Source organism: Chrysemys picta, chromosome 12 (genome assembly GCF_011386835.1).
Source record: "Chrysemys picta bellii isolate R12L10 chromosome 12, ASM1138683v2, whole genome shotgun sequence".
Classification (NCBI taxonomy): domain Eukaryota; kingdom Metazoa; phylum Chordata; order Testudines; family Emydidae; genus Chrysemys; species Chrysemys picta.
In genome coordinates, this window is record NC_088802.1 from 14,689,674 (window position 1) to 14,714,875 (window position 25,202).

Here is a 25,202-nt window from a genome sequence, read left to right on the forward strand (position 1 = left end):
CTCCTCTTGCCCCCAGCTCCTCACACTCACACCACAAACTGGAGTGAGCTCCTTTTTAAAAACCAGGTGCCCTGATTAGCCTGCCTTAATTGATTCTAGCAACTTCTTCTTAATTGGCTCCAGGTGTCCTAATTAGCCTGCCTGCCTTAACCGGTTCTAGCAGGTTCCTGATTACTCTAGTGCAGCCCCTGCTCTGGTCACTCAGGGAACAGAAAACTACTCATCCAGTGACCAGTATATTTGCCCTCCACCAGACTCCTGTACCCCACTGGTCTGGGTCTATCACAGTATAGACAAACCTTCAATTAATTCACTACCAACAAACTTTGTTACTGGGCAGTTCAGGTTGCCTTGGCTGTGCCTTGTACCCTTCCAGAGCACAGAAGTTGGCAGCAGAAAACTGGACTCCTCTGAGAGACAGGAAACACACCCACAAAATGCAGACATTAGATAACAAAGAAATGCAGGGTTAAGGTAATGCCTTCTGCCCCAGATCACACTTTTACTGATGAGCTAAACTGAAATAAAATTATCTTAATCTGAAATAAGAGGCTTCAATTTACCCAAAGGTGTGAATTCAAACTGATGTAGTTATTTCGGTTGCAGATGGTGTGCAGGGAAGGCCTTACGCTGTTTAGAAAATTTCACACAAAAGATCCTCTACGGAGAGGTAGAGAAGGGATGTATGTCTGGAGCCTTCCCTGCTCAGGAGTCTTTTTCTTTTAAACTTTATTTTTATTGTTTTTATACAAAATGTAAACACATAATGAACAAAACTTATATATACAAATAATCCAAAAACATGCACTAGATCAGTGGTTCTCAAAGTATTGTACAGGTGACCCCTGTCACATAGCAAGCCTCTGTGTACAACCCCCCCTTATAAATTAAAAAAACCTTGTTTATATATTTAACACCATTATAAATGTTGGAGGCAAAGCAGGGTTTGGGATGGAGGCTGACAGCTCGTGACCCACCATGTAATAACCTCGTGACTCCCTGAGGTGTCCCGACCCCCAAGATTGAGAACCCCTGCACTAGATCGCAATAGCATATAAATAACAAAATATTATGTTCATTATTTGCAAAATCTGGGGGAAAATAAAGCAAAAACAAACAAAAAACTTGAACCTATAGAGGTCATGCAGGGCATCAGTTATGGGGGGAGGGATAGCTCAGTGGTTTGAGCATTGGCCTGCTAAACCCAGGGTTGTGAGTTCAGTCCTTGAGGGAGCCCTTGAGGTATCTGGAGAAAAATCAGTACTTGGTCCTGCTAGTGAAGGCAGGGGGCTGGACTCGATGACCGTTCGGGGTCCCTTCTAGCTCTATGAGATAGGTATATCTCCATAAAAGTGACTTGTAGCGAGGGGCATAGCCTCACTCCAGGCCTGACAGGGAGAAACCACCACCCACCCCCTGGTGGGTGGAGCCTGGCAAGATACAACCACCCTGCTGGAAGCAGAGGGGCTGGACAGGAAGTTTAAAAGGTGGGTGCTGCAGCTCAGTTGGGCTGGAGATGGTGAAGGAGACAGATGCCTCCTACCCACTGCTGGGTCTTGCACCCCCAAGGAACCTCTGCAGCACTGAGGACTCGCAGGGGCTACCAGAGATCTCAACCAACAAGGACCCTAAAGAGCTGCTGGGACTGCCACTAGCTGTGTAACCCCGGGGAGAGGGAGAACACCTCACAAGATAAAGGTGCATGACAAGGGGGTCGTAGGAAGTAGCCCAGGGACACCAGACAATAGTATGGTGGTGGTGCCAGAGTGCTGATCAGCGTGTTGTGGTGAGATCCCCACTGATCCAATGATGGAGCCCTCTGCCACTGCTAGGGGCCTGGGCTCGGACCCAGTGGAGTAGGTTGCTCCTGGGTCCGGCTGCCCCACCCCTGTGCTGGCCACCTACCCACCTTAGGCCAAGAGGCCTGCGTTTGTCTGCCATCTGCCTGAGCCACATTGTCATGTGATAGACTGTTCGGTGTGCCTGAGCTCCCTAGACTATCTAGTGCTCTGCCCTGCCCAGAGAGCCTGAGCCCCAAAACCATTTACTATTCTTCCCTGCCCAGAGGGCCTGAGCTCCAGTGACTGCTAATTCCCCACTAAAGATTGCCTTTATAGAAAAGCGGTAGCAAGGGGGTGTGGTCTCACTCCAAGGCCGATGAAGAGGGATGGCCACAGATGCCTACATGACTAAACAGACAAATACGTGAGAATATAAGAGTATCGGGCACTAATATATACTAAACTGCATCTTCAGGAACACTGGCCTGTACAGAAAGCTGAAAACAGGGACTTTCTTTCCAGACCAATGATTCCAGTGGGGGATGCTGAAATGCCCATAGTGATCCTGGGAGACCCAGCCTACCCCTTACTGCCATGGCTCATGAAATCTTACATGGGAAACCTGGACAGCAGCAAGTCGCGCTTCAACAATAAGATTAGCAGGTGCAGCATGACCGTGGAATGTGCCTTCAGCAGATTAAAGGTGCACTGGTGCTGCCTTTAGGGCAGGTTGGACATAAATGAGGAAAATATTCCCATGGTCATAGCAGCCTGCTGTGTGCACCATAATATTTGTGAGGGGAAGGGTGAAAATTTCCCCCAGGGGTGGAGCACTGAGGCAGATTGCCTGGGCGCTGAATTTGAGCACCAGATACCAGGGCTATTAGAGGGGCACAACAGGGGGCTGTGAGAATCAAGGAGGCTTTGAGGCAATATTCTGATATTGAGCAACAGTAATCTGTATTTGTATACATCAATCTGCCATGCTTGACTAACTTCAGTTATCTCATTTTGCTTAACCATTGTGATTAAACTACTTCTGTGTATTTCTACCAGCATGAATCACTCCGTGTAGGACACTAATAAAGATTGGTTATCTCTCAGAGACTTTGTTTTTGTTAAACATCAATTAACACACACATAAGGCTTGGTGGGAAGGGAGATAACAGTGAAGAGCAGTGGAGGCTCTCAGAGCTGTGCATACGTCTAGCTGTGATTCTGGAAGGTGTCCGAAGGGGTGGAATGAACAGGGTACTGAGATGTGCCGGGAAGTTGCAAGGAATGTGTGAGCAGAGTTTGTGGAGAGCATGGAAAACAGTTTTGTATCAGCTGCAAGGGGAGGTGAGCATGCATCTGCACTGACTGAAGCATGATTAGGGACTTCAGCATCTCTGTTTGTTCCTCCATCACATTAGTCATTCGCTCCTGTCCCTTTAGAATGTGCTTCTCATTCTTTCTGTCTTGCCTTTCCTTTTCTCTCCACTTCCTGCATTCTCTTTTCTCTCTGAGGATTGGAGCACCTCTCAGAATTTGACCTCCTTGCTCCACCTTGGTCACTTCCTTACCTGGCGATGGTGCTCGGACAGTGTGTAGGGAGTTCCCCTGAAGGCAACATTTGCATTAGCACAAGAAACAGTACACAGAAGCATCATTGTTAGTTCACACACAGCATTCAATCCTTACAGAAAAATTCACCTCTTGTAACATACCAGTCACTTTCTCTATGAACCCTGGCAAGCACACATCTCCACGAATACCCTAAGCATAATGAGCGAGGCCTGGACAGATTGTGGGCATTCAAGATAAGGCAAGGATTTAGAAGATGTTTTCAGGGGATCATTGAGGGCGACCATGGACAATAATGCAAATTCTGCCCCCATTTTCCACAGGCGGGGGTCACTGAAGTTGATATCTAACTCCTGAGCGTTAGCAAGGGTGCATCTACTGCATGCATGCAGGTTCAGAACCAGTCCCTATGCTGCTCACGTGTGTGCTGCTTTGGTCCCAGCACAAGTGATTGCCGAGCACAGGAAAGTGTCCTACAATGGTGGAAGGAACAAAGCAGCTGTGACAAGAAACCTTTGGTAGAGGATTGGCGAGTACCTCCTGTAAAGTTTGCTGGAGATCTCTCTGGAGGATTCCTCTGAAATGTTGGTGTGCATTATCACACTGTTCCATCGCACTTCTTAGCTTCACAGGGAAATGTGCAGCACATTGAAACACAGCTAGTGTTGCAGATTTGTATCCCTTCATCCACGTCTACAATACACAGACCAAAGGACAGCTGAACCTCATATAAATGAGCAGCATCAACTCAAAAAGATCACTTATTGAGGCTTTCCTCTTCTGCATCATGCACACCAGAGACAGACTGCTGGGACTGGCCGGACCCCTCTGGAGTGGAAAAGAGATCCTGACTCGTCACACCACCGGCAATGTGCTCCAAATCATCCTCCAGCTCGACCTCCTCATCCACGACTTCATCATCAGGGTTCAGTCTGCTGTCCACTGTCTCCAGCCCCACTGAAGTACCCACAGGGCTCTTGGAGGTGGGGTACCACCAAGGATGGCATCCAGCTCCTAATAGAAGCGGCAGGTCTTCGGTGTAGCAACAGAGTGACAGTTTGCCTCCTTTGCCTTCTGCTCATTTCCTTTATCTTTGCACGCACGGCACTGCACCATGTTCCGTTCATAGTCACAGAGAGGGTCGGTCTCGTTCTGATGTCCTTGTGTCACAATGCTGGGACGAGCTCCGCACACAGTTCCAGGAAGGTGGCTTTCCTCATCCAAAAGTTCTGCAGCCACTACTCATCATCCCAGACCAGCATAACAATGCGATCCCACCACTGAGTGCTTCTTTCCTGAGCCCAAAAATGACGGTCCACCATGTGCAGCTGCTCCGTGAATGCCAACAGTGATCTGGTGTTGTTTCTTTAAATGGGACATAGAAGGTTGGGCAGCTCTTATTCCTGTTCAGATCGGGAGCTCATGATATACTGCATGACCATCTGCGATGTGTTCATAACAGCAACCACAACAGTAGAGAGCAATGTGGGGCCATCCTTTCAGGTAGAGATGGCGGATGCACAGTAAACAGGGGCAGTTAAAAAATGCAGCGAAACGCAGTCCGAGTCTCATGGAATGCTGGGATGGAAAAACGCATCATGGGATGCTGAACCCGCACCCATGATGCACTGCGATCCACTCCGCCTTCCCACAACTCCTAGCTGCAGATGGTGGTGAATAGCACAGTGGGATAGCTACCCACAGTGACAGGTTTCAGAGCAGTGTTAGTCTGTATCAGCAAAAACAATGAGGAGTTCTTGTGGCACTTTAGAGACTAACAAATTGATTTGGGCATAAGTTTTCATGGGCTAAAACCCACTTCATCAGCTGCATGGAGTGGAAAATACAGTAGAGACATATAAATAACAGCATATGAAAAGATGGGAGTTGCCTTACCAAGTGGGGGAGGGGGTCAGTGCTAATGAGCCAATTCAAGTAAGGTGGAAGTGGGCTATTTTCAACAGTTGACAAAAAGGGAGGGAAAAATCACTTTTGTAGTGCTAATGAGTTCAATGTAATCAAGATGGTCCATTTCAAACAGTTGACAAGAAGGTGTGAGTATCAGCAGGGGGAAATTTAGTTTTTACAGTGACCCATCCACTCCCAGGCTTTACTCAGGCCTAATTTGATGGTGTCCAATTTGCAAATTAATTCCAGTTCTGCCGTTTCTCATTGGAGTCTGTTTTTGAATTTTTTTTGTTGAAGAATTGCCACTTTTAAGTCTGTTATTGAGTGTCTAGGGAGACTGAAGTGTTCTGCTACTGGTTTTTGAATGTTATAATCCTTGATGTAAGATTTGTGTCCATTTAGTCTTTTGCATAGAGACTGTCCAGTTTGGCCAATGTACATGGCAGAGGGGCATTGCTGGCACATGATGACATATATCACATTGGTAGATGTGCAGGTGAACGAGCACCTGATGGTGTGGCTGATGTGGTTAGGTCCTATGACGGTGTCCCTTGAATAGATATGTGGACAGAGTTGGCACTGGGGTTTGTTGCAGAGTTAGGTTCCTGGGTTAGTGTGTTTGTTGTGTGGTGTGTAGTTTCTGGTGAGTATTTGCTTCAGGTTGGGGGGCTGTCTGTAAGTGAGGACAGGCCTGTCTTCTAAGATCTGTGAGAGTGAGAGATCGTCTTTCAGGACAGGTTGTAGATGCTTGATGATGCGCTGGAGAGGTTTTAGTTGGGGGCTGTAGTTGACGGCTAGTGGCGTTCTGTTACTTTCTTTGTTGGGCCTTGTTAGGATATAGATATTCAGGCCTGTCTGCAAAGGCCTATACTTTAAGAATTTAGGTGTATTCTTATCACTTAGCTAGTTATAGAGGTATAAAAGAAAGAATCAAAATCACTTTCTGCCAGTGTAAGGACCTTCTCTTACTGTGACAGTCTGAGGCCTGGTTCTTAGGCTAAGCCTTCGGCTAAGTAGCAGAGGCCAGCCATAAACTGGAAAGTGTATGGTCACATCCTCACATTCCAAACTAGTCACATTGAAATAAGGTGCTATTGGGCTGTTAGGAATACAATCCTGTCCTGATATTCCTATTGTTGGGGTCCACTAGGCATAGCTACCAGGTAACTCGGGAGAGTGGAAGGCCAAAAGTGCCGATGAAACTCTTTTGCTCTGGGCCTACCTGAACCACAGAACTCCATCTTGTGAACTGTCACCTACTTTCATGCTAATTGCCTTGATGCTGAAGCAGAATATGTAATGGTCAGCTTTTTTAGCAGATGGCTGCAGTTTCACTCACACTAGCAGAAACAGTAGAGATAAGGAGCGAGGGAAGGGAGGGGTAGTTAGTTTGCAGGCGTCTAAACCCAAGGTCACAGATATGCATGAGACTGGGAAAGTTTTCTCACAAGCTTATGTAGAGCTTATTGTAACTGTTGTCTGAAAGGGAGGGGTAAGGGGGAACAGCCAGACAAAGAGATGTATGCAAACAGTTTGGAATATAAAAGGTAAAATTTGTTTGTATTTGTTGCACTTGATTTGAGACATGCTGGTCTCCTAGTGCCATTTCAGAGCTCTGAAATAAACTTGGCTTGCTTTCTCCCCTCAGTGTCTTTATTGGGGCCAAGCACATCGGGCAACGAACCTCGCTGTTTGCCTCCTCGGGCCCTTTGGGCTGGCAACACTATCACCTCCAGAGAAAGGGAAAAGCCTAGAAGATGTAAAAGGAAACTTAGTTTGATAGCATCCTGTCTGGCAAGAACTCACTTATCAATAGCTGGGATGTGAAATCCTAATTTCTGTGTTGTTCTATCACTGTAGTCTCCACTTCCCTATTGTTTGTCTGTATAATCTCTGTCTGGTTCTGTGATTGTTTCTGTCTGCTGTATAATTAATTTTGTTGGGTGTAAGCCAATTAAGGTGGTGGGATATAATTGGTTAAATAATCATGTTACAATATGTTAGCGTTGGTTAGTTAAATTTCAATAAAATGATTGATTGGTTAAGGTATAGCTAAGCAGAACTCAAGTTTGACTGCAGACTATATAGTAAATCAGGAAGTAAGGGGGTAATGGGGGTGGGGGAATTGGAATCATGTTTCGCTAAGGGGGGAATGGGAACAGGGACACAGGCAAGGCTCTGTGGTGTCAGAGCTGGGAAGGGGGACACTGAGGAAGGAAACTGGAATCATGCTTGCTGGAAGTTCACCCCAATAAACATCGAATTGTTTGCACCTTTTTACTTCGGGTATTGTTGCTCTCTGTTCATGCGAGAAGGACCAGGGAAGTGAGCAGGTGAAGGAATAAACCCTCTAACAGGTCTGTCCTGTAGTAGGTGACTTCTCGGTACCCTTCTGGTTTACCTACATGCCTCCAGATTTTATCCAGACTACATCACACGATTCATTGCCTATAGCCAATCTCTAAGATACAACCGCATTTGCTCCAATCCCTCAGACAGAGACAAATACCTACAGGATCCCTATCAAGTGTTCTTAAAACTACACTATCCACCTGGTGAAGTGAAGAAACAGATTAACAGAGCCAGAAGGGTACCCAGAAGTCACCTACTACAGGACAGGCTTGCCTGTAGTAGGGAGGGAAAGAAGGGTTGAAGCCTCCTCAGGTAAGGGTAAGGAGTGGGATAGGAAGAATATGGTATGGTGAGGGGTGGTGTAAAAGTTGTGGGTTTCGGGGCAGGGAGTCCTGTCAGCCCCAAATTCTCCCCTTCCCCGTGCTGGGATCTGGGGAAGCCCTACCCCTCTGCACTCCTTCTTTTGCCCCCGTATGGCCTGGGATCTGGGAGACTCTTGGGGTGTCTAACCTCTTCATGTCAAGGGGAAGTGGGGTGGGGGGCTGAATGTGATGAAAATGTAAACTCCTGAAAAGAAATGAAATGAAAGGAGGCAGGAAATGAATAGTTAAAATACACATCACCCCTGTGTGGGGTTACCAGAGTGTGTGGGGGAGGGGGAGTTGGATTGGGTGGGCCTGCAACATGGCTGGGGAAGTCTGGCTGGACCAGGGCTGGGGGGCCCAGTTCGGCTTGGTAGTTGGGGTGAGGAACCCAACTCAGTGTGCAACTCACATAAGCGAGGGAGTGTGTGGCCCACAAATCAGCTGCTGCCTGTGATGTGGGCACCCAGAAACGTAGGGCAGAGGGGAGCTAAATGTTGTGGGGGATGGTGGAGAAGGAGACAGACACACCAGTTTCCTCTCACACGCTTAAATTAGCCACTGTGTAATAAAACTGTCAAGGTGTTGGGACAGAGACCTGGGATGAGATTTCTCTCACCAGCCCTGTTACGAGCTACACACTGCAAACATTGCACAGCACGACCATTATCCCCACTGCACTATCAGAGTGCACAGCAGGATGGGCACTGAGCAACCACGGGGCAATCAGCCCCAGCGCTGGACTGAGCAGTCAGCCTCCCCGACCCTGAAGCCCCCCCCAGCCAAGTCGGAATGGCTCCAACACCGGGCTGAGCCACCGGCCCCTGAGCCCCAGTGCTGGGCTGAGGCGCTGGCCCCCCGAGCAGTAGACCAGCCCCAGCGCTGGGCTGAGCCGCCAACCACCCGAGCGCCAAGCCAAGACACTGCCCCTCAACCCCAAGCCACCAGCCCCCCCCAGCACCAGGCAGCGCATGACCAAGCTGCCCCACTCCCCCGCCAGATGCCCCTGGCTGGCCACCCACTGGCTTGCCACGTTCCTTCCTCACTCCCCCTCCCAAGAGGAGGAGGGACACAGTGAGCAGCGGGGACTTCTGGAGGGGTGGTGGTGGTGAAGTGGCAGGGCCACTAGCACAGGCATCTAGTGGCAGGTCGGCAGCAGGGAACGCTTAGCCTTCTCATGCCTATTATACCCACCGCCCATGACTACAACCACCTAAATGGCCACTAACTCTTACAACAAGCGTTTCCCTTTCTGTTTAAAAAAAACTAGAAAATTCAGTGACAAAACCTTGGTTAGCACAGAGTTCAGGTTGCCTGGTGAAATTATCTCCTGCCCTTCCACAGCACAGTGACAGCTCTGAGACCCTGTCCCCACTACTCTCCACTGGTCAGTACAGCTACACTGAACACAGGGAATGCAGCTGCAGTGCAGGCAGATACATGCTGCAATTCAAATCTGTGGAACACAACGCAACACAAACAATGGCACCTTCCTGTACTCCTTCCTCATGTCTATTCACTGACAAAAAACTTAGGGTAGGTCTATACTATCGCAGTAAGTTGACCTAAGGTATGCAACTCCAGCTACATGAATAATACTTATTATTATTCAGTTTGCCGTTGACTTACCTTACTCTTCTCATCGGGGGTAGAGTACATGGGTTGATTGGAGAGCGATCTGCGGTCGATTTGGTGCGTCTTCACTAGACCCGCTAAATCGACTGCAGGTGCATCGATCTCCACTCTGTGGAGCCCGACTGTAGCGTACATGTAACCTTAGTTACCTTCAGGCAACCTTAACTCTGTACTATCTCATGCACTTCCAGAATGCTGAGTTCAGCAATACTCAGACCTCTAAAACTAGGAAATCCATTAGGAAGGTAAACACCCAAACAACCTTAACTCTGCCCCTTTGGAGCTGGCAACAACCACTGGGAATTGGTTGCATGCACTAAAGCTGCATCCACTATGCTTGGTGTAGCTGTAATGACCCGTGGAGGGATTATTTGGAGCATATGGGCAGAACTGTCACAGTGATATCAGGAGAGGTGCAGGTGTACCTTGAGGGATCAATCATGCCTCATTTCAGCACTGAGCGGTGCAGGCTCTGTAAGTAGCAGGGCTCAGACTCCTTGCCGTGGGGATTGTCAGCAGCCTGCTGTCAGATATGCCAGAGATCACCAAGGCTTGGTGAGGGGTAAGTGAAGTTAAGTGAGCAAGACATGAGAAGTCATTCTTCCGCTCTTCTCTGCGCTGGTTAGGCCTCAACTGTAGTATTGTGTCCAGTTCTGGGCACCGCATTTCAAGAAAGATGTGGAGAAATTGGAGAGGGCACCGCAGAAGAGCAACAAGAATGATTAAAAGTCTTGAGAACATGACCTATGAAGGAAGGCTGAAAGAATTGGGTTTGTTTAGTTTGGAAAAGAGAAGACTGAGAGGGGACATGATAGCAGTTTTCAGGTATCTAAAAGGGTGTCATAAGAAGGAGGGAGAAAACTTGTTCACCTTAGCCTCTAAGGATAGAACAAGAAGCAATGGGCTTAAACTGCAGCAAGGGAGGTTTAGGTTGGACATTAGGAAAAAGTTCCTAACTGTCAGGGTGGTTAAACACTGGAATAAATTGCCTAGGGAGGTTGTGGAATCTCCATCTCTGGAGATATTTAAGGGTAGGTTAGATAAATGTCTATCAGGGATGGTCTAGATAGTATTTGGTCCTGCCATGAGGGCAGGGGACTGGACTCGATGACCTCTCGAGGTCCCCTCCAATCCTAGAATCTATGAATAAGGTAACGTCCCAGAAGAAATCCACACCCACAGGGCAAGGGTGATGAGGTGATAACATTTTGCAAGTTGGGGGTGGTGAGTGTGGAGTAGTCTCAGTGTTTGAGTGTAAACCCAGGTGTTCACTACACCTGGCCTAAACCTCATGTCCTCATTACAGAACTAGCTGCACCTGTGTCCCCTTGCAGTTCTCTCTGACAGCAACTTCAGGGGTCAGGCCCACTGTCTCTACCTGTCCTGGGAGCGGGGACTTCCTCAATTCTCCCACTCTTAGACCAGGCTCTGGGCTACAGGGCCCTGTGTATCAACCATTGTTACCCTGAAGGGGTCAGACACGAGCTGAGACCAATTCCAACTGGTGGCATCAGTTTGGGGAGGATCAGCCATTGTTTCCCCCGTGTGCACAAAATAATTGTAATAACCACAACATGTTAATGTCACCTGACTGTTTAGAGGTGTTAGTGTGTCTCATTAACTCATTGCTCTAATGCCCTCAAACTTGGGCCACTAGTCCCACCCCAGAGTCCAATGAGTCACAGCAATTTTCAAGACAACCTGAGTATGCGTCAAGGTTTTAGAGAACTTAGAAAAAACGGATATTAAACAGCAAACTAGAATCAACCTTATCCAGAGCAGAGACCCTGACCCACTATAATGAATAAAATTGTGTAATCTCACAATGAACCCTCCAGACTCCACTTATTACCCTGTTGAAGACATTAAAACATCAGAACAAGTCACTGACCTGCCACCTGCACTTCCAATATAGCATCTTCATAAGAGACACTGGACTGAAAAAAGCATTTGTATTGTCCATCATCGGAGGGTTGGATATTGCGTATTCTCAGGAAAACACTCCCATTGGTGATGTCATCTTTCAAGAGCTCAGTTCTTCCTCGATATTCCGGCATCTGCTGTCCATACTGATTCTGCCCACCACGGTACAGGTGCACAACTGCAAAGAACTGGGATCGGAACCATCTCACCTCCATGTTCTCAGCGCTCATCCTGGGGGAGAGGTGGCAGGGCAGGACGGCCTCCCCACCTATGGAGGCAGCGATTGGACGGTCAGGTCCAGTCACTGTGAATTGTGCTGTGAAATGTACAATGAAAAAAGGAAATTAAATTGGCGAGGGGCTGGGGTTTCGCATTAATTCAGCAGTAAGGCACACAGTAAGAGAGCGCCCTGCGTTAGAAGTGAAAGACCATTTAACAACAAAAGCTTGACGGAGCATAAAGCAATCAAAGGTCTGAACACATGTTACACTTATCCCAAAAAATTCTCATGTAGCACATGGGACTCTCTAGTAGGTTCCAAAGTCTTTCAAACCTTTCTCTTAGGGTTTGTCCTCTTGGTTAACAGGTCCTGTCACTTTGCAGCCCAAGATATTGGGCCTCTGGTCAGTTCAAATCCAGCGTTTATACCAAAAATCTTTGTTCTCTTGGGCTTCTGGGACCTGATCTAACCCAGTTTATGCAATTCTCCCTAGGGGTGGTACTTCTCTGGAGCTGTTACCTGTCCCACAAGTAATTACCCCCCATGGTTTGCAAATTCTGAAGGAGATGGGGTAACCCTCCTGTGATGTTGCAGTCTATATGGTTTTATAAAAATATGTTAATGAGTGAATATAATGTAGCTGGAATATGCTTCATGCAAAAGGTCTCTTGTAAGGCATCATTACAAAGCTTATAATCTACTGAGTGTGATCATCCTATTTGTATAAATGTACCACTCTTGTATCTGAAACTAGAAATATGAAATATAACTCTGAGGACCTATTGTAATTATGCAAAGTGTGGGCCATTAATGGTGGTTTGGAATCTTGATGACTCCCATTAGCCAGGACCATTGTCTGCAGATGGCTGTGTTTTACCTGTAAGTCTTCCTGTATACATGTGTGCTGGCAAGTGGGCAATGAAGTCTTGCAGTGACATGTGATCATGTCACCTGAACTGGAATCCATCTTTAACCTGGTGTCTTTCCATTGAGAAGGAGGGGGTGGGAACCCAGAGAGGGACAAAGGATTCCTGCCTTATGCAAAAAATATATAAAGGGGTGGAACAGAACAAAGGGGGAGAGAAGCCATCATGAAGAATCCCCTAGCTACCACCTGAGCTGGAACAAGCGCTGTACCAGGGGAAAGAATTGTGCCGAGGCCTGGAAGGTGTCCAGTCTGAGGAAAAAACTTACTGAAGCATCTCTGAGGGTGAGATTATCTGTATTCAGTTTGATTAGACATAGATTTGCGCATTTTATTTTATTTTGCTTGGTGACTTACTTTGTTCTGTCTGTTACTACTTGGAACCATTTAAATCCTACTCTCTGTATTTAATAAAATCACTTTTTACTTATTAATTGACCCAGAGTATGTATTAATACCTGCGGGAGCAAACAACTGTGCATATCTCTCTATCAGTGTTATAGAGGGCGAACAATTTATAAGTTTACCCTGCATAAGCTTTATACAGGGTAAAACAGATTTATTTGGGTTTAGACCCCATTGGGAGTTGGGCATCTGGGTGTTAAAGACAAGCACACTACTTCTAGCTGCTTTCAGGTAAACCTGCAACTTTGGGGCAAATAGTTCAGACCCTGGGTCCTTGTTGGAGCAGACGGGAGTGTCTGGCTCAGCAAGACAGGGTGCTGGAGTCCTGAGCTGTCAGGGAAAGCAGGGCTAGAAGTAGTCTTGGCACATCGGGTGGCAGCTCCCAAGGGGGTTTCTGTGATCCAACCCGTCACACCTCCCCCATGGCATAGATTACAATCTCAAACCCACAAAGATACATATAACATGTATAGATACCATTGATAAAGGGGGTACAAAATAAACAGAACATTCATAAAGTGAATTTGATAGTCCCCAAAATGCCGCACATGGCTGCAATATCTGTCACACAGAGTTCACATGTGAGTGTTATACACTGTCCCTATTATCTCTGAATAAAGCTCTAACTTCTCATGGGCACCCTGGAGATAATGATACTGGAGGCCTGGTTCTCTGATACACCAAGGCCTTTTCGTGCTGCTCCAGCACAGGGGCCTCCTCATCTGCAGGAGGGGTGGTGTAAAGGCTGACAAGTTGTAAAGATATGAAAACAGATCATCACTATGCAGGCAATGGCTATAAAGGTAAAGTCAGAGGTCAGATAATGGAGAGGGAGAAGGAGGCAGATAGAAAAGAACAGGAAACAGAGAACCGATCACTATGGAACTGCACAGCATATTGGAGTCTCGGTGCAGAGACTCAGCATCAGGAGAGACAGAGAGAGCTGGTTAAATTAACAGGATGGAAACCACAGCAGGAGGGAACCAAAATGCCCAAGGAGCTGTGGAGCTGTCCCAGGGGTTGAGTGGGACAATATAAGGAGTTCACTGAAGGCACAGAATGAAGAAGCCAGCAAATATCCTCACATCCTCACTGTGAGGTGAGGTCTAGCGCTGAGCCCTAGTTAGATGTGCCTAATGCAGCATGAATGACTTGTGGGTTGTTACGTCTAAACTGGAGAGCCTAGGATTCAGAACTCCTTCGTGGCTCAAGAGTCTGATTTGTGACGTATACGGTCTGTCAATGCAGTGTATAGGAATTGGATAGTGTCCTTTTAAATAGTTTGCGAGCGCTGTAGTGGTGCTCACTGTGTTCTGTGTTTTAGAAGCTGCCAGAAATCAGCCAAAGCAGTAGGATGGATGTAGTGTCAAGGCCTGACAAGATGGTGTATAGATAGTAACCATGGTTACTGGGGACCCAGGTGTAGCCTGTGATTTCTCCATGCTGCTGGTTGTGGGCAGGTTGATCAGACGTGATTTACAAGACAAGGCAGTGATGTGAGGTAGATGGTGATGACCAGCAATAGCAACAGCAGCAAACCCAGTGAGGATCCCAGAGCTCCTACCTGACGCCAGCCTGTGAACCTGTAGAGTGAGGCAGAGAGCGACGTAGCCGGGCAGAGCGGAGCTCACTGTGGTGCCGGGGGAGAATGAGGGAACCTTCCCCATTATCGTAGCTTGGTCTGGAGAACAGGAGAAATAACAAACCAGATGGCAAGTTAGTGGGATGCAGTGACAGTGCCAGGTTGTCTGACTTTCATAGCCCTGGTCCACTGATCAGTTATGTTTACATTAGCACACTTCCCAATATTCATAGACTAAGGTCAGAGGGGACCATTAGATCATGTAATGTGATCTGTGCCACAGGCCAAAGACTCTCACCCATTTACCCCTGTACTGAGCCCAAACTTGTGTTTGACTGAAGCATCTTCCGGAAAGTCAACGATCGTTGATCTGAAGACAGCAAGAGACGGACAATTTGCCACTTCCCTGGGTAGTTCGTTCCAATGAATAATCACCCTCACTGATATAATTCTGTTCCTTAATTCTAATGAGAATTTGTCCAGTTTTAACTTCCAGCCGTTGGTTCTTGTTATGCCTTCCTCCACTGTATTAAAGAGCCCTTTAGCACCATGTACCTTCTTCATGAAGGAGTGACAGGTGGGGAATTTTACTGAAATATTTTTATGAACTATCAGTAGGACTCTGTACTGATCCCCTTGGCATCGCTGCTGCTTTGGGGGAAAGAATTGCTTCTCTCGCTGGGACGTGGCCAAACAGGCTAGGTGTCTGAGATGTAGAGCCACTCGGACTGTCTGGGCTGGAATCAACCCATATCAATGGAGGATTTTGAAAAGACAATGGGAAGCCTCAACGATTAAGCATCAACTCCTAGAGCAAGTTTCTTCCCCCCACCTCTCTGCAGGGAAGAGGAGCAATAGCCGGGAGCTGGAGCACAAAGGGCGAAGGTGCCAGGTGTCTGTGTTAAAGGACTGGGCTGACAGAGACACAGGAACTCACTTGGGACTGAGAGACAAAAACGGGACAGGGAGAGAGCGAGCCAAGCGGGACCCTCCAGCAGCACGGCTCGGCAGAGCCCCAGCTCTGGCCAGGCTGAACCCTCTCTTAAACTTTGCTTCTCTGTGCTGACCTAAGGACTTTCAGACTCCATAGGCCAGGTGACTAACACATCGTTACTTGGTGTGGAAAAGGTGCCTGGTGTCTCTGCAGATACTCACTGAGAACATTGAGCCCTGAAGGGATAGAACAAGTCTCCTGCATGAGTCTGGCTTGTTGGACTTGCTGCAGGGAGCCATGGAGAAAGCCAGGGATTGCTGGTGCTCAAAGGCCCAGTTTCTGAGTCACTGAAGCCATGGACTTGCCTCTGTGGAATTGTGTGGATCGTGGGGTCCAGCACAATCAAGGGGTCACTCCCAAGGCCTGGCTGAAGGCCAGGGCACAGACCAGGCCTTGTGAATCCATGACAGAAAGTCACCTCTCACTCTTCTCTTTGCTAAACTGAACAGATCCATCTCCTTCCGTCCCCTACTGTGAAGCGTTTGCTCCAGCCCCCAAATCATGTTTGTGACCTTTTTCTGCAGTGTCTGTGATAGTTTGGGGTGCAATGCAGACCTGTAAGGGGTGTGTCACCGCCCGCCCTGCCCTCCCAAGTGCGGCTGCTCAGAGCCCCCGGAAACCTGCCCACGTCACACAGGAACCTGACTGGGAGCAGTTCAGAGCTGAGCTCTCTTGGAAACGTGGCCCTAGGCAAGAGGCTGCGTTGCTGTGAAGGGCAGTGGGGGGCTTCCCACAAGGGCTGACGTCACTCGGGGCTCACACCACGTAGCGCTGGTGGAAGCTCTGGCTGGGTCTGGGCTGTGACAGGGTGAAGTGGCTGCAACCTGCCTTAGGCCAGGACAGCACCAGGGGCCGGCACAGCCCAAAGAGCAGCCGCACTGGGGAGGAAGTAGGTGAGAGCAGGGCTGGCAGGTGAGTCACTCACTAAGTACCTGCATTCGGTGGCGGCTGCTGATAGCCTGCCAGTGAGAGGTAAAGCTCCCCCCTCCCTGCCAGAAACCCCCCTAAGGGAAACAGCATCATCCCCTACCCTCCCTTGGGGTGAGTCGTCCCCCCACCACCCCCGGAATGCAAAGGGCCTTGAGGGCACAGGCAGGTGCAATTTGCACTCGGAGGGGGAGATTTCCACAAACACAGGGGAGTTAGGATCAATGGGGCTTGTGCTCCTGAATCCCTTAGGAGCTTTAGAAATTCTCCCCCTCCCTGCATCAGTTGCACCCAATCTGGCCCCAGGTGTTTCCCTTCCATCTTTCACCCTCTCACTCTGGAAGTTCATGGTGGTGAGCTGATGATGAAAACACCTGCACACGCCCAATAGTGCCCCACAGGAGAATTACAACTGGTGATCGGTTCCTACAGCCAGAGCTGGCTCCGTAGATTTTGCCGCCCAAAGCAAATAAAAAAAAAAGCCGCGATCGGGAACTCTACGGCCGCTGCTTCGTTCTTCGGCGGCAATTCGGCAGTAGGTCCTTCCCTCCAACATGGACTGAGGGACCCGCCACCGAAGAGGCAGATGTACCGCTCCCTTCCAGGGGCCGCACCAAGCACCTGCTTGCTGGTGCTGGTGCCTGGAGCCGGCCCAGGCTACAGCTGTCAGTAAATAGAGCAGAACAGAAAACAGACGTGAACATGGCAGTGGAGAAGTGACTGGGCAGGTCTCTGAATCTGTGTGGGCATCTCTACAGCCACAGCTGAGTTCCCCATGGGAAAGTGACACTTTATCTCCCAAATCCCAGGAGTGAGGCCCTTTGATAGCAGCAGCTCCTCTGACTAATCAGTGCCATGAGCCAGGAAATACCAGGGCAACAATTCAGCTGGGATTGCAGTGAGTGAACCCCCTACCTGCGGAGTCCTGTGGAGTCGTTTCTGAGCCGTTCCAATCTCCCAGCTTCGCTAGCCCCCAGAGCCATTCTCTCTAGGCAGAGCTCCTGCTCCCAGTGACTGCGCCACTTTCCCAGGCTGTGACATCCATCCTGCCGGAGGAGTCAGGGAGCCACAGGAATTAACTCCAGCCTGCCCCTGAGCTTTTCATTAAATTAATATATTTTATATTTAATGGAAGCCCCCTCCTCTCTTGGCCCATCCACCAGCTTCAAAACCGAAAGAAGGACAGAGGCTGGAACGTGACTGTGACTGGCTCCTCCTCAGGATGGTTATGGCACAAAGTTCAAATTCCTCTGACACACCCAGAGTGCTAGTGAGAGGGCAGCTTTGGTGCCAGCAGCCTCAGCTCTTAACTTCGACTGGTGACACAGTCAGTTCTGCAGGCTGCTTTCTTGTGCTCCAGGAGTTGCTGTAATTACCTCAGCCCTGTGTAAACAATGGGACCAAAGTCTGCTTCAGCAGCCGCTAGACTCAGTGGCCAGGTTAATTTACTCTAGTGCCCTGGAATATTCCTCATTCCCAGCCCCACCCTCCAAACGCATGCAGGGCTTGTGGCTGAAAATGCTCATTGATGCAAAATTAACCAGTGATTATTTGGGGGATAGGGTTTGCTGCTATACTCTCCAGGTGGCCCAGCCCCACTCTTTGGGCCTCAGCTCCTGCAATGTTGTTCAGTCAGCCTGGCTCAGACACTCCTCTCCTGGGCCCCAGCTGCTCTGCTCTTCTCCAAGACACAGGTGCCAGCAAGCCAGGGAAACAAAAAAGCAAGATGGTACCTGGCTGCATGCAACAAACCTGCTGAAGTCTCTGGGATCTTGGAAAAATGCTAAATTCCATCACTGGGGAATGTTGTGATGTTCGGGGTAAAAATTTCCCTGAATTGTGAGCTGGGCTGTGAGAAGTGAGCAAACATTAATAAAATATCACAATAGCCTGTAACAATGCTGATAGGAAGAGCTGCAAACAAAGCCGGAGCTACCCCATTGGGGGCCCTAAGCAGGAATAGTGGGGGGTGGCCCTGACCCACCCCTGAGAATTCTAACTGCATTATTTCCACAAATCACGAGCTGCTCGGGGCCCTAAGTTACTGCTTAGTCTGATTATGCCTAGCGCCGGCTCTGGTTGGAGACTGGCCGACTGAATCAATCCCAACAGACAGGCTCCTGGTTTAACTCCAGGACTGTGTTAAGATCATGCCTGGTAAACATGAGAAGTGTGAGATGGGAAATCAATGGACCACAATGGGTGTGTCTGAAATTAGGCCTAACTGGTGAATGTAATACTGACAGGATGGGCTATTCCACCCACCACTCCCCCTTGGGGACCTCTAAAAGAGAATTTTTGGGGGAAATTAGCTGCTGGCTGACTGGGAGACAGGTGAGCCGGAAAGAGCGAGCTTCACCATCATGGCTGCTACCCCCACCATCTCTTGGGACTTCAGAATCCACCATTACATGGTTGGGCCTTCATAGTCCTGATCCAGAGAGATGCGCTGACCAGACCGAGCCAGGGAGGGACCCAGGTGACATCACCGCCTCCACCGACTCTGGCTAAATCCCAGACACCACCTGGGATAAGAGACTTTGTCACATACACACATCCCGTGTGTCCCTTTCCTTCCCTACCTACATTTCTCTGTCCTATCCCTCTCCTTTTGCCTTCTGTATATTTTGCAACACTGCTGTAAGCCTGAGGCCAGAAAGAGGCAGCTACAAGCAATGCCCTAAGCAGCCCGATGCTGGTAAAAGTTTGCTCTGTCCTCGAGTGGCTGATCAGATCATGTGCTGTGATTCTCCAGCAGCGAGGCTACAAGTCAGAGTCAGACTCACAGACAGAAGGTGCATTTCCTCTCTTTGCTGTTTTTTTCTCTCCCCTCCTGGGCTTGTCTTGTTTGGTCATCTAGGAAACGGGATTGGACTTTCACAGAAGTCATGGCAGCTCCAGCCCATCTCAACTAACTTCTTCCCTTTTACTCAAAAGAACAGCTATTATCATTTCTAATTTTCCCTCCTTTGACATTCACTCCTTCTTGTCAACTTTTGAGAATAGGCCACTTCCACCTGAATTGAATTGGCCTCTTTAGAGCTGACCCCCCACTTGGTAAGGCAACTCCCATCTTTTCATGTGCTGTAATAGTTATACTGCTTACTGTATTTTTCACTCCATGCATCTGATGAAGTGGGTTTTAGCCCACAAAAGCTTATGCCCAAATACATTTGTTAGTCTGTAAGGTGCCACAAGGGCTCGTTGTTGGTTTTGCTGATCCAGACTAACACGGCCACCACTCTGAAACCATAAAGATTGACATACAGGGGGTTGCTTCCTTCTAAAATCTCTCTGCAGCTAAAGGAAACAAGGCATGTTATTAAAATAAGAGCCTGGCTCAATACTTTAAATTTCAAATGTTTTAACTGTTTATCCTTCTTTTCTGTATCTTTAATAAAAGGTTAAAGGGATGTTTCATGGTGTGTTTGCCATGGGACTCAGCAGGCTGAGATCTCTGAAAACCAAACCCCGAACCTTGTCTAAAAGTGCTTAATATTAGACAGTGACAGGGTCATGTTAACACCTTTAGTTCTTTGGGCCCATTGATTCCATCCACATTAATACAACGTATAATATAACATACCAGCATAAGCTCATGGGGCCTTGACTCAGATGCCTGGTGCAGTTCTCTCTTTTCAGAGCTGCTGTTTCAGGCTGTCTGCAGACTCAGGCAGTCATTACCTGTTCCCATTTTCAAAGTTATCTCTGTAACCGTAAAGCTAGAAACTTAGGCTGGGGTTTCACAGCCACCTAGGGGATGGTATGATGACATTGCCTACAGTGCCATGTGCCCCATCTCTGACTGTAGCAAATATCTCCAATGGCCAGAGATGGGACATTAGATGGGGAGGGCTCTGAGTTGCTACAGAGAATTCTTTCCCAGGTGTCTGCTTGGTGGGTCTTGCTGACATGCTCAGAGTCTAAGTGATCACCATTTTGGGGGTCAAGAAGGAATATTAAATCAGATTGGCAGAGACCCTGGTTTTTTTTTTTTTTTTTTGTCTTCCTCTGTACATTGGGGCACGGGTCACTTTCTGATTTAAACTAGAGTAAATAGTGGATTCTCTATTACTTAAAGTCTTTAAGTCATGACTTGAGAACTTCAGTAACTCAGCCAGAGGTTAGGGGTCTATTACAGGAGTGGGTGGATGAGGTTCTGTAGCCTGCAATGTTCAGGAGGTCAGACTAGATAATCATGATGACTCCTTCTGCCCTTGAAGTCTATATGAATTGGGTGCCCAATTCCCATTAATTTCAAATGGGAATTGAGCATCCAAATGTTTTATGTGGTTTTGAAAATCCCCCCTGTGATTTCTGAAGATGCAGATGGAGATTCTGGAGCCCAATATCTGCAGCAAGAGGTGAATTCTGCAGCCTAAGAACTGAGGAATACACTGGGCACAGCTGTAATAAGGGAAATAATATTTATTTGACACCCACCTGCCCAGGCTTCCCTCCGCACTAGAGAGACACCCCGACAGAGTTCTGGTTGTGAGGAGTGTGACAAGGGCAGGCAGCTGGACAGAAGCTCAGCAGCAGCCCAAGATCAGCAGAGAAAACCCTCTGCACAGTGTCAGTTTCCTTCACAGGTTTCCTGGTACAAGTAAAATAAAACAACTTAGCAGAGTCTGTGGCCACGTTCACTTCATGCAGCGGCACAGACTGAGACCCCAAGGGCAGGGCCCCCTCTAGAGATCTGAATCAGTCACTCCGTATCCAGTGGATGTTTCACCTCTGTGCTGAGATGCCAAACAGCATCTGCATCGGTGCCGATTGTGATGGTGGATGAGGTGATGTGGGCTCCAGTTCCCTAGGAAATAAACTAAGACCCAACAGCTCACTTCACACAGGTCACCAGACATCATCCTTGTATCATCGTCCTGTGCTATTACTGACCAACTGTACCAGTGTCCCAGCAGTGAAAATAACAGAACACCACTGGCCATCACGTACAGCCCCCAGCTAAAACCTCTCCAGCACACCATCAACGATCTTCAACCTATCCTGGAAAATGATCCCTCACTCTCACAGACCTTGGGAGGCAGGCCAGTCCTCTCTTACAGACAGCCCCCCAACCTGAAGCAAATACTCACCAGTGACTACACACCACACCACAGAAACACTAACCCAGGAGCCAATCCCTGTAACAAAACTCGTTGCCTACTCTGTCCCCATTTCTAGTCTAGAAACACCATCAGAGGACCCAACCACATGAGCCACACCATCAGAGACTCATTTACCTGCACATCTACTAATGTGATATATTCCATCATGTGCCAGCAATGCCCCTCTGCCATGTACATTGGCCAAACCAGACAGTCTCTATGTAAAAGAATAAATGGACACAAATCAGACATCAGGAATGGTAACATACAAAAGCCAGTAGGAGAACACTTCAATCTCCCTGGACATTCAATAACAGATTTAAAAGTAGCCATACTTGAACAAAAAAACTTGAAAAACAGACTTCAAAGAGAAACTGCAGAACTAAAATTCATTTGCAAATTTAACACCATTAAGTTGGGCTTGAATAGGGACTGTGAGTGGCTGGCTCACTACAAAAGCAACTTTCCCTCTCTTGGTATTGACACCTCCGCATCAATTACTGGGAGTGGACTACATCCATGCTGGTTGAATTCGCCCTGTCAACACTGGTTCTCCACTTGTGAGGTAACTCCCTTCTCTTCATGTGTCAGTATAATAACGCCTGCATCTGTAATTTTCACTCCATGCATCTGAAGAAGTGGGTTTTTTACCCACAAAAGCTTATGTCCAAATAAAGCTTATGTCCGGACTCCTCGTTTTTGTGTGTGGATACAGACTAACACGGCTACCCCCTGATATTTGATTAAATTTATAGCTTTTTAAATGCCTTTTGAAGATTCTGCAGCTTGTACTAGCACTAGTTGGAGTAGATGGCCTCTGCAGTGTGTATAAGAGAGATTAGAGTTACACTTTTCTCTGAGCAAAGCTTGTACTCCACCATGTTTTCCAGAGAAGTTTGCAGCTCCATCAAATCCACAAGCAGTCATCTATTTGGGGTCCAATTGACAAGTATTTAACTCTTCTAAGTTGTGGGTTGTCAGAGATGCAGGCGATGTGTCTTCTATAACCTGAACATCTAGAAATTCTTTTACTGACCTACCACTGCTATCAAGAGAACGTAGGCAGACTTAATACTTGACAGCCATTTGCTCTGGTGCATTCATCAGCCATGTATGCACATTTTCTGAATGCGGTGAGAGAGTTCTTCACTTTTTCAACTGCTGAGGCTTTCAGTGTGGCACTGCATGCTTCTAACCAGTCAGTTGAGTTTCTTGCAGAAAGATAGTGAGTAGTCATTGGTCTTGGTCGGAACCAGTGTCCAACTTCTGGATTAACAAATGACAATGATTTAACACTGGACTCCAGTTTGTAGTGTGTGGTATCTCTTGCTTAAAGAGAAAGTATGATGTGACAGCCATGTTTGTTCTCATAAACTGTGTTGTATCTCCAGCATTCTTAACAGCCTCATTAAGTACTTCTAAAATTGGCTTTGACAACGACTGGCTTATAAGGCTTTCTTCATGTCGATGCAGTCCAGAGGATTGGTGTTTTGCAGCCTTTTCACATAGTTTGTCAGCATTGGCTTTGCTGATCAGGCTGGTAAACCAAGCTTCTCCACTTTTACTATATAAATCCATGGTATGCTCACAGCTTGAATACTGCGTGCAGTCCTAGTCACCCCATCTCAAGAAAGATATACTGGAGTTGGAAAAGGTACAGAGAAGGGCAACTGAAACGATTAGGCATGTGGAACAGTTTCCATATGAGGAGAGATTAAAAAGACTGGGGGACTTTCCATCTTGGACAAGAGACTACTAAGCAGGGGATATGATAGAGGTCTATAAAATCTTGACTGATGTGGAGAAAGTGAAAAGCTCCCTCACATAACACAAGAACTAGGGGTCACTCAATGACAGTAATAGGCAGCAGGGTTAAAACAAACAAAAGCAAGTACTTCTTCACACAACACACAGTCAACCTGTGGAACTTTTTGCCAAGGGCTGTTGTGAAGGCCAAAACTAGAACAGGATTAAAAAAAAGAACTAGATAAGTTAATGGAGGATATTGTCCATCAATGGCTATTAGCCAGGATGGGCAGGGATGCAACACCATGCTCTGAGAGCCTCTGTTTGCCCGAAGCTGGGAGTGGACGACAGGGGATGGATCACTCAATAATTGCCCTGTTCTGTTAATTCCCTTTGAAGCACCTGGCATTGGCCACTGTCGGAAGACAGAGTACTGGGCTAGATGGACCATTGGTCTGACCCAATATGGACGTTCTTATGTAAAAAAATAATTATAATATAATAAAAATGTTTAGTTCAGGAACTCCCAAAACCAGCCAAAATTGATCACTTGGGCAACACAGCTCTCTCTGCTGGAAACCTAGGCAGAGTAGGTGAGTTCATGTAAATACAGTCTGGTCCTGAAGCCTTCCCCCCACCCCTGACTCATCACTGGCTGTCAGGGGACAGCTCATTCAGACCTTGCTTACAAATCATAATTTTAAATTATAAGGTTGGCCGACATTGCCGAAACGAATGTGCCGACATTGTCAAAAAAACAACAGCTGTGTGAGGAAGCCAGTCTTTGTTCGTAGTTTTCTAACCTACTCTACTTCTTCGGGTACAAGTATTTTATCATACACTGTATATGCTTTTAAATTGTGTTTTAATGCTTCAATTTCAATTGAAATTTCCCACCAATGACAAAATTGGCAACACTGTCATAACTAGTTGACCACTGGAGGGGTGTTTGGGAAATTCAGGGGGGGTTACAGCCCCCCGGGGGGGGGGGTGTAGGGAAGGCCTGGTCTCACTGAATAAAGTTCCTGCTGCAGCACCTCTGTAGGTTACATCAAAGAGGAGCTGCAGTGACTAGGCATTGGGATGTCTGTGTCTTTAAGAACCCAGCCCTGGGAAGCCCATGCTGAGAGGTGCTGTCTGTGAGAGGGGAAATAAAAAATCCCCTCTGCTCCACTCACCCTCTGCCCCTGCCTGTGCTGGGGTTTTGCCTTCTGTCACCCTCGGGCAGCGCCTCACCCCTGGCTCCTTCCCCTTGCTGATTTTGCCCTTCAGCACCTTCCTAACGCTGCTTCCAGCTGCTTGACTCCCCTGACCAGTCAATTTTTGCCCCCTGCTCAGACCCTGGCTACCTATACATAGATAGAGCTGGAAGGGACCCTGAAAGGTCATTGAGTCTAGCCCCCTGCCTTCACTAGAAGGACTAAGTACTGATTTTGCCCCAGATCCCTAAGTGGCCCCCTCAAGGACTGAACCCACAACCCTGGGTTTACAGACCAATACTCAAAGCACTGAGCTCTCCCCCTCCTCTGATTTGCCACTTCTATACCCTGTAAAAAGCAGTCAGCAGAATCTTATGCCTAGTAAGGGCAGGGTGAAGGGCAGTGGCTTCAGCAGATGTTACTGAGCATGGTCAGTTTGCTCCCAGCATATGAAGTGCACCCCCTACGTAGCAAATTCCTACAGACAGCGGTGTCCTACACTACACGAATGAGCCACATAAGGAAAATCTGAAACATTTTACATCAAACATTTGATTTGTCTTTTTACC

The 25,202-nt window shown here is 47.7% G+C and overlaps 1 pseudogene; it reads right to left on the minus strand.

Annotated features, from left to right (window-relative positions):
- Positions 1-17,973, minus strand: part of LOC135975034 (butyrophilin subfamily 1 member A1-like) — a 41,152-nt pseudogene extending 23,179 nt beyond the window's left edge.
- Between the last annotated feature and the right edge of the window lie 7,229 nt (positions 17,974-25,202).